The 8,303-nt window shown below is 38.8% G+C and overlaps 1 pseudogene; it reads left to right on the top strand.

Moving 5' to 3' along the window:
• Positions 1-5,183: 5,183 nt before the first annotated feature.
• Positions 5,184-6,120, top strand: LOC110298936 (annotated as a pseudogene).
• The last annotated feature ends 2,183 nt before the right edge of the window (positions 6,121-8,303 follow it).

Raw genomic sequence — 8,303 nt, 5'->3', positions numbered from 1 at the left:
GAGGATCCTGGCTTGGCATTGGGAAAGAATGGCCTGGGATAGGTGCCCTCGCTGTGGCCCTTGTTTTGGCATGCATGTTGTGTGTATGGTGTATGTGTTGGTTGTGGAATGCCCAGGTCCACACTCCCGCCATGGTGGTGCAAGCTTTTGCCACAGTGGAAGCAGGGCAGTCACCTCANATTTGGCTTGTTGCCATGAATAATGAACAATGAAGCCATCGCTCTGTAGGGTTATAAGGCTAAGCACTGCACAGAGGTTAGTCTGGAAGCTGTTTGACGATCTTTGGGAGGTAAGTCGGATTGCATGAGGATTGAGTGTCCTAGTGTCCTTCCCCCAGGAAAGACAGCACAGGAGCAGGTCAGGGTTGCTCTGGGTAAAAACCTGTGAGCCTAAAAGTCAATCCTGTACATGGCCCCTATTTCTGCACACTGGGGATCAGACCTCTATCTTCACCCATGGAGCTTGCTTCAAAAGAATATAAAAGGGGGAATTGTGGGAAGCCATTCCAGACTCCCTGGTCAGCTGGACAGAAATCTGTGCCAGGCAGTAAACAAGCCCATATTTGGTGGATGGCTCGCCCTTAATCCCTGATTGGCTGGGCAAGCCTGCCTGGTGAGGTGATGTGACCTGTGGTGATTGGTTGAGGCATGGTTGTGGCTTGAGTGGATAAAAACGCATGTACCCCGAGAGGCGGGGGATTTAAAGAGAGAAGCTGCCTGAGTAAACTGCTTTAAGAAGAACCGGTGGTTGTGTTTTCCTTGTTGGTCGAGCTGGACGCGACAGGGTTCAAAGGGGGTTTTGAGCTTTAGTAAAGTTTCTTTTCTGAATGTGGGTGCCTTTGCATTTGGGGCATAGATGTTTATAGTTGAGACTTTTTCTTGGTGGATTTTTCTTTTGATGAATATAAAGTGTCCTTCCTCATCTCACTTGTTAATTGTTGGATGAAAGTCTATTTTATTGGGTATTATGATGGCAACTCCTGCTTGTTTCTTGGGACCACTTGCTTGGAAGACTTTTTTCCAGACTTTTACTCTTGTGGTGTATTTTTTGTATTCAGCAAAATACTGGACTCTGTTTGTGTATCTAGTCTGTTAGCTTATGTCATTTTATGTCTCCGTTTGGCTTTGTTGTAAGATTATTAATATCTTGATTTTTCTTTGGTACCTTCCTTGTGTTGGAGTTTTCCTTCAAGAATCCTCTGTAAGGCTGGATTGATAGATATTGTTTGAATATCGTTTTGTCCTAGAATATTTTGGTTTCTCCATGTATGATGATTGAGATTTTTGAAGGTTAAAATAGCCTTGTCCGGCATTTGTGTTTTCTTAGGATCTGTGTGACCTCTTTCCGGTCTGGTATGGCTTTCAGGGTCCTTGTTTAGAAGTCTTGGGTAATTCTGATAAGTCTGCCTTTATATGTTACTTGTTATTTTCCCCCTTACAGCTTTTAATACTTTCTTTGTTCTGTGCATTTAGTGTTTTGATTATTATGTGACAAGAGGACTTTATTTTCTGATCCAATCTATTTGGTGTTCTGTAGACTTCTTATACATTTATGTACATCTCTTTCTTTAGGCTAAGGAAGTTCTCTTCTATGATTTTGTTGAAGATACTTTTGGGTCGTTTGAGCTGGGAATCTTTGCTCTCTTCTATTCCTAGTATTCTTAGCTCTGGTCTTTTCATTGTCTCCTGGATTTCTTGGATGTGTAGGGTTAGGAGTTTTTTCTGTTTTGAATTTTCTTTGACTGTTGTGTCAATTTCTTCTAATGGATCTTCTATGCCTGAGATTCTGTCTTCTATCCTTGTATTCTGTTGTTGGTGCTTGCATATGACCANTTTCCTAGGTTTTCCATTTCCAGGGTTGCTTCCATTTGTATTTCCTTTATTGTTTCTACTTCCATTTTTAGATGTTGGACTGCTTTGTTCAATTTCTTCACCTGCTTGATAGAGTTTTCCTGTATCTCTTTAAGGGATTTATGTGCTTCCTCTTTAAGGGTTACTACCTGTTTACATGTGTTTTCCTGTATTTCTTTCAGTGAGTTATTTATATTCTCCTTAAATGACTCTCTTATCTTCATGAGATAGGATTTCAGGTCAGCATCCTTGTTTTGTATCTTGGGGTATCAGGGGCTGTGGGGGGAGAACTGGGTTCTAATGGTTCCAAATTATATTGGCTTCTGTTGCTTATGGTCTTAGGCTTGGTTCTTGGCATCTGGTTATCTTCTGTGTTACCTGGCCTGGGTCCTATCTGCCTCCTGTGTCCCTGGGTTATTTCAGGTCTCCTGGCAGGCCTATGGCCCTGGTTGTAGTAGACCTCCTAGTAGCACTTCAGTCTGTAAGATCTTCTTCAGAGGGGCATGCATGCTGGTGATCTGATGCCCTGGTCACAGCTAATCTCCTGGGAGGCCTTCAGACTTGTGTCTTTAAAGAGCAGAGAAACTTCCCCAGTAGAAGGTGCAGGCCCAGGTAAGAGGTTGTAGTTCAAGCAGAGGAGAGGGGGGATGGGTCCCACGTTAGCTGGGTTTCATGGAGTTCATGGCTATTGTGGTGGTTTGGAAAGGTCCCTACTTGTTGCCCTCATGCAGTAGATCTCCTGGGAGTCCTTCAGACTGTGGGGTCTGCAGAGGAACATACAAGCCAATGATCTGCCCCAGTGGAAGGTGCAGGGCTAGGGTAAGGAGCTGTAGCTAAAGCAGGGGAGAGAGGAAATGGGGCCCAAGTTAGCTGGGTTTCACAGATGCTACAGTTTTTTAGAAAGATCCTTTACCTGTTGCCCTCAAGCAACATATCCCATGAGAGGCTTTCAGACTGTGGGGTCTGCAAAGGAGCAGATAAGCTGACTTTCTGTTCCAGCAGAAGGCCAGGACAGAAATGGGTCACAGGTTTTAAACCTAGTGATGTGGTGACATTGATGATTAGTTTCTCCCTCCACTGCAAAGTACATTTTAGTGCCATGAACACTAGTCAGTAAGGGTCAGGCTTCAAGTTGGGCATCAGTTTGATTTCTCAATGTTCAATGTTTTCTGAATTTTTGTCTTATTGTTTTCCTTGTTTGATTTTTGTTGTGTTTTGTTGTTGTTTTGTTTTGATTGTTTTGTGGAAGTGGTTTGGAGATAGTAAGAACACGAATCATTATGTTTAGTGTAGTGAGGTATAAAGGATTTGGAAGAACATGGAGGAGGGGAAAGCATGAGGTTAAAATCTGGAAAAAATATGTTTTGAAAAAATTCAAAATGGATTTCTAATATTTCATCTAGAATTAAACAAAAGTTTGTGAAAACCAGGTAGTAAATTCCTATAATCTCAATACTTTGAACCTATGGGAGATGAATCTTAAATGTCAGGGTTGAATAAACCTAATGTCTTAAATCTCATTAAGTGATATTAAACCTCAGGAAAAGCAAGCCAAGATACCCAAGAGGATTATGCAATTACTATATCTGAGACCAACATTACCAAAGGAGACTTTTAAAGTTAGGAAATGAGTCCATATGAAGCTATGCACAGAGGAAAGCTAAGAGGAGGTCATGGGATGAGAAGACAAAGTAGCTTAGTCATGGATAAGGTTCTGGCTTACACTGACCCCAGAGATATTCAGGTGAGTCAGCACAGGGATTGGACATCTCTTCTAATTTCTGTTTATTCCATTCATCTTTTGTCTCTTCCTAGAGTGGGAANCACTGGTAAAGAAAACTGAGTATTCAGACCTAAGAGCCACCTGGAAAGTGACAAAAAGCTAGTGGGGCCTCCTTGATGCCACAAGTATTAGGGAACATTTTNTACTACTTTCTTTCATAACTGATAATAGAAAAACCATCATCTTACTTCATAGGAAATTACTGGAAACAAATAAGCTGCCTGGNTGCAACCACCTCCATCTCAGAGCACACTTGCAGATGAGAGGAAGGAGTNCAACTGCCCTGACACCTGACATTGCACAGATCCCTGAAACACTGCAGCAACTTAACCCAACGAACCAATTAACTGCTGTCAAGGTAAACTACATCTGATCTCCCCAACTGTAGTGAGCATCTTCAGGTTTTAAGCATCCAAGGGAAGCTGAAGTGGTCAGGCAAGTAGATTTCTTAGAACCTGAGATAAGGGTATATCTCTCTTATAATAAAATGCATAGTCAGACACTGGAAACATTGAGCCAAGGAGAAAAGATTCAATGAAAATCTTAAGATCAGAAGATACAGAATCAGATTTCTTGATCTCCTTTTCCTTCTTGTCTATGTATTTTAAATATTAACAAGGATAGAAAGCTTTTTAACTCTGAGAAGGAAAGATGGTGAATCTAATAAATCATGGACATGTATGAAGTTGTTGAAAGAACAAAATTTATTTTAGAAGTGTTATTTAATACTAAATCATAGAATATAGAATCAACTGGGATTGACAGAGATTCTGTGTTATAATCTATACCTGGGTACTTCCTCTCTTGTAGAAATCTTAACATAGATCTTTAGACCTTGTGGACATTGCTAACATTGGATAATGATGAAACCTCCCCAAAAGCCATCCAATGCAAAGAGATATCTGTTTAATATTTTCATACTATTTAACTGTTCAGTTATGAATTGCCAACAGAGGGGCAAATGGGAATGAATGAAATGTCAATATACATATGTCATGCTCAATGTCTTGTAGAAGCTGAGGTATAAACACATAACTAAAAACATAGATCCTGAACAAATGAAGTGTGATAAAAACCCAATATCAGTATTTCACTGAAATCAGTTTAGAGTTTCATATTCAATATTTTCTTTTCAGAAAATGAACTAAAACATTTAGGGCCATTTTCTAAACATTATACTATAATGAAACATATTAGGATTTTTTTTTTTACCTTAAGAAATACATTAAATTTCTGGAAAGATATTCCAGATTTAGTATCCTAGGTTGTAACTTGGGAAATGTTCTCTTACTGTTTAAACTACCTATTCTGCACATACATAGATCTTTATGATGATTCAACAAAGAAAGAGACAGAACAATAACAAAGAGATGGTGAGATGGAGAGAGAAATATAAATCAAGAATTTAAGTTATTTGGAAAGATCCCATGTTGTTAGAGTCATGCTGGTTAGCATAAGTGGCTACTGACATGACCATTGACAAAGTGAGTTCATATTAGCAAAACTTCACTAACTGCATGTTTTGTAGGCAACTAAGAAGACCACAGCGAATGGAGGTCTTCAACTCCACCTTGGGAAGTGGCTTCATCTTGGTAGGAATTCTGAATGACGGTGGTTTTCCAGAACTGCTCTGTGCCATTATCAGAGCGCTGTACTTTTTAGCATTGACCAGCAATGGACTACTGCTGCTGGTCATCACCATGGATGCCCGACTCCACATGCCCATGTATCTTTTGCTCTGGCAGCTCTCTCTCTCATGTACCTCCTCCAACCATCAGTTATTATTCCTAAGACTGTGCTAGATTTTCTTCTCAAAGGTAACACTATCTCATTTGGGGGATGTGCCTTTCAGATGTTTCTGGCACTGACACTTGGTAGTGTAGAGGACCTCCTTCTGTCCTTTATGGCCTATGACAGGTATGTGGCCATTTGTCATCCTCTGAACTATACAATCCTAATGAGTCAGAAAGTCTGCCGTCTCATGATAGCCACTTCATGGATTCTTGCATCTCTCAGTGCTCTAGGATATAGCATGTATACCATGCACTATCCTTTCTGCAAGTCCAGGCAGATCAGACATCTCTTCTGTGAGATTCCACCCTTGCTGAAGCTGGCCTGTGGAGACACCTCCACATATGAACTCATGGTTGGGTGTGACTTTGCTCTTTCCTGCTCTTGCGGCCATCCTGACCTCCTACTCACTAATTCTGCTTACTGTGCTCCATATGCCATCAAATGAGGGCAGGAAAAAAGCCCTTGTCACCTGCTCTTCCCATCTGACTGTGGTTGGCATGTGGTATGGGGGTGCTATTTTCATGTATATGCTGCCTAGTTCCTTCCACAGCCCCAAACAAGACAATATCAGTTTTCTACATGATTGTCACTCCAGCTCTGAATCCCCTCATCTACAGCCTGAGGAATAATGAGGTTATTGAGGCTTTGAGAAGAGTCCTGGGAAAAAAGTTTTCAGTATATTCTACATTCTAGATATTTCTAATAGTTTATCCCTCCTAAAAATGAAAAGATTTCCACTAAGAATAAAATACTATTGATAAAATCAGGAGAGTAAAAATGTTGTTTGTTTGATAGATTATGAATGAGATACAACAAACCTTTTTTGGATATTATGTGGTATTTTATAAAATAAAGTCCTCCATACTTCAAATTATTTTCTAGTCTTTAAAAGTTATATATCATTTTCAAATGTAACTGCTTTAGTTAGAGTTTCAAATTGGCCTCACTTTACCACCTGGACATGGCCCCTGAGATTTCAATTCCTTGGACCAAGGAACCAGAAAACATAGTTTCACACAGGTAGCACATGTATTAATTGAAAAAGATTCTTCAGATTTGCCTAAATGTTAAAATAACTAATCTTGGCCAAAAATGAAATATTAAAGTGACTATTTTACTTAAGAAGTTTGCTTCATGTTCATTCTTTCTCTCTTTCTAATTATCCACATTCATGGAGATTTCTTTGATTTAATGAATGACCTTAAATTCTCTTCTCCTCTCTTCTCTCCTCTCCTCACCGCTCCTCTCCTCTCCAATCCCCCTCCACTCTCTTATACAATTTCCCTTCATCTTTTCTCTTTTCTTTCCTTTTCTTTTTTCAGCGAATTGAACACTTACCATTCTAGCCTGTGAATAATGCAAGCAGACAGTATTTGTCCAACACTCCTAACATAGTAAAATATCTCAACAACCACAAAGAATCCATATATTTACTGTTAGCCTAAATATAGACATTTTATAATCTGTACATCTCAAAATATCCTATACTACTCCACATGCCCACATTTTATAGCTTTTGTGTTGAACTGAAACATGAGACAGGATGGTAATCAGAAGTACAATCATCAATGAACGCTCTCATGGATATGGGGAAAGGAACTTTTTATTGGTAGGAGTATAAATTATCACAGCTGCTTTAGAAAACAGACAGAAGATTCTCAAAAATAAAAACCCTACAAATAGATCAATAAAGAATTTGAAGATAAAATAAATTTAAATTTGAAAAATAGGATAAAGGGGAATATGTTGTTCTTCTTAATGTAAATATGTAGTACTATATGGTTGGTATTGCTGTTTGTAGAAACTGATTCTTTCCTGTTTGTGTTAACAAAAAGAAAATATTATAACCCATCTAATATAGCACTAAACAAAGTTCTTATTAAGTTGAACTCATAGAAGGTGAAAATAAAACAGCTTGATATTAGCATAGAGATTATGCATGATTACTGAACAGCAAGATGACCATAGATTGCTATACTACTTAGTGCATTCATTCCATAAGCCAGAAGAAAGAATTTAGGAAGTATTCATCATAATCAATAAACATTTGAGGAGATAAATATATTAATATGATTTGAATAGTATAGAAGAAATACAGGTACAGAAACATACTAAGATATAAATGTGGGTTTGCTTTCTATGTAACAGTTAAAATCAATAAAAATGAGTTTTCAGGGAAAATAGAAGTTAATATCTTAGAAGTAAGTAGTATGAGTAAAATCTCGCACTCATTTAGATGAATTTCCCTCCATTTTTGAAGCTGTCACTCACTTTAATAAGCTGATATGTTCATGTAGAGGTTTGTTCACCTGCTGACACACAGTGAGATTCTTGTATTCTATGGTGGTCAAAGAGAGTGCTGTTGAAGAGCGTAGGGGAGAGTTTGGAAGAAAGGCAATGGGAAAGAGATATGATCAAAATGTGTTATATTAATGCATGAAATTCCCATTAAAAAGTATAAAAACAGTAAAAATTAAAAACCAGGAAAACCAATATATCACAAGGTGGTTGTGTTTTCTTCTAATGGTATTTTACTGTTAGGAAATAAATTATCAATACCTTTCTGGAAGAAAAAAATTATGTTTTTTAGAAATACTGTTTATCTTAATGAAGCTGGTACACTACCCACCCACTCCCACTTCATGACCCTGGTGTTCCCCTGTACTGAGGCATATAAAGTTTGCAAGACCAATGGGCCTCTCTTTCCATTGATGGCTGACTAGGCCAACTTCTGATACATATGCAGCTAGAAACACTAGCTCCAGGGGGTACTGGTTAGTTCATAGTGTTGTTCCACCTATAGGGTTGCAGACCCCTTTAGCTCCTTGGGTACTTTCTCTAGCTCCTCCATTGGGGGCCCTGTTCTCCATCCAATA

This window comes from Mus caroli, chromosome 7, assembly GCF_900094665.2.
Source record: "Mus caroli chromosome 7, CAROLI_EIJ_v1.1, whole genome shotgun sequence".
NCBI classification, from domain to species: Eukaryota; Metazoa; Chordata; class Mammalia; order Rodentia; family Muridae; genus Mus; species Mus caroli.
Note: the sequence above shows the minus strand (reverse complement) of the source record. Positions and strands in the feature narration are given on the sequence as shown.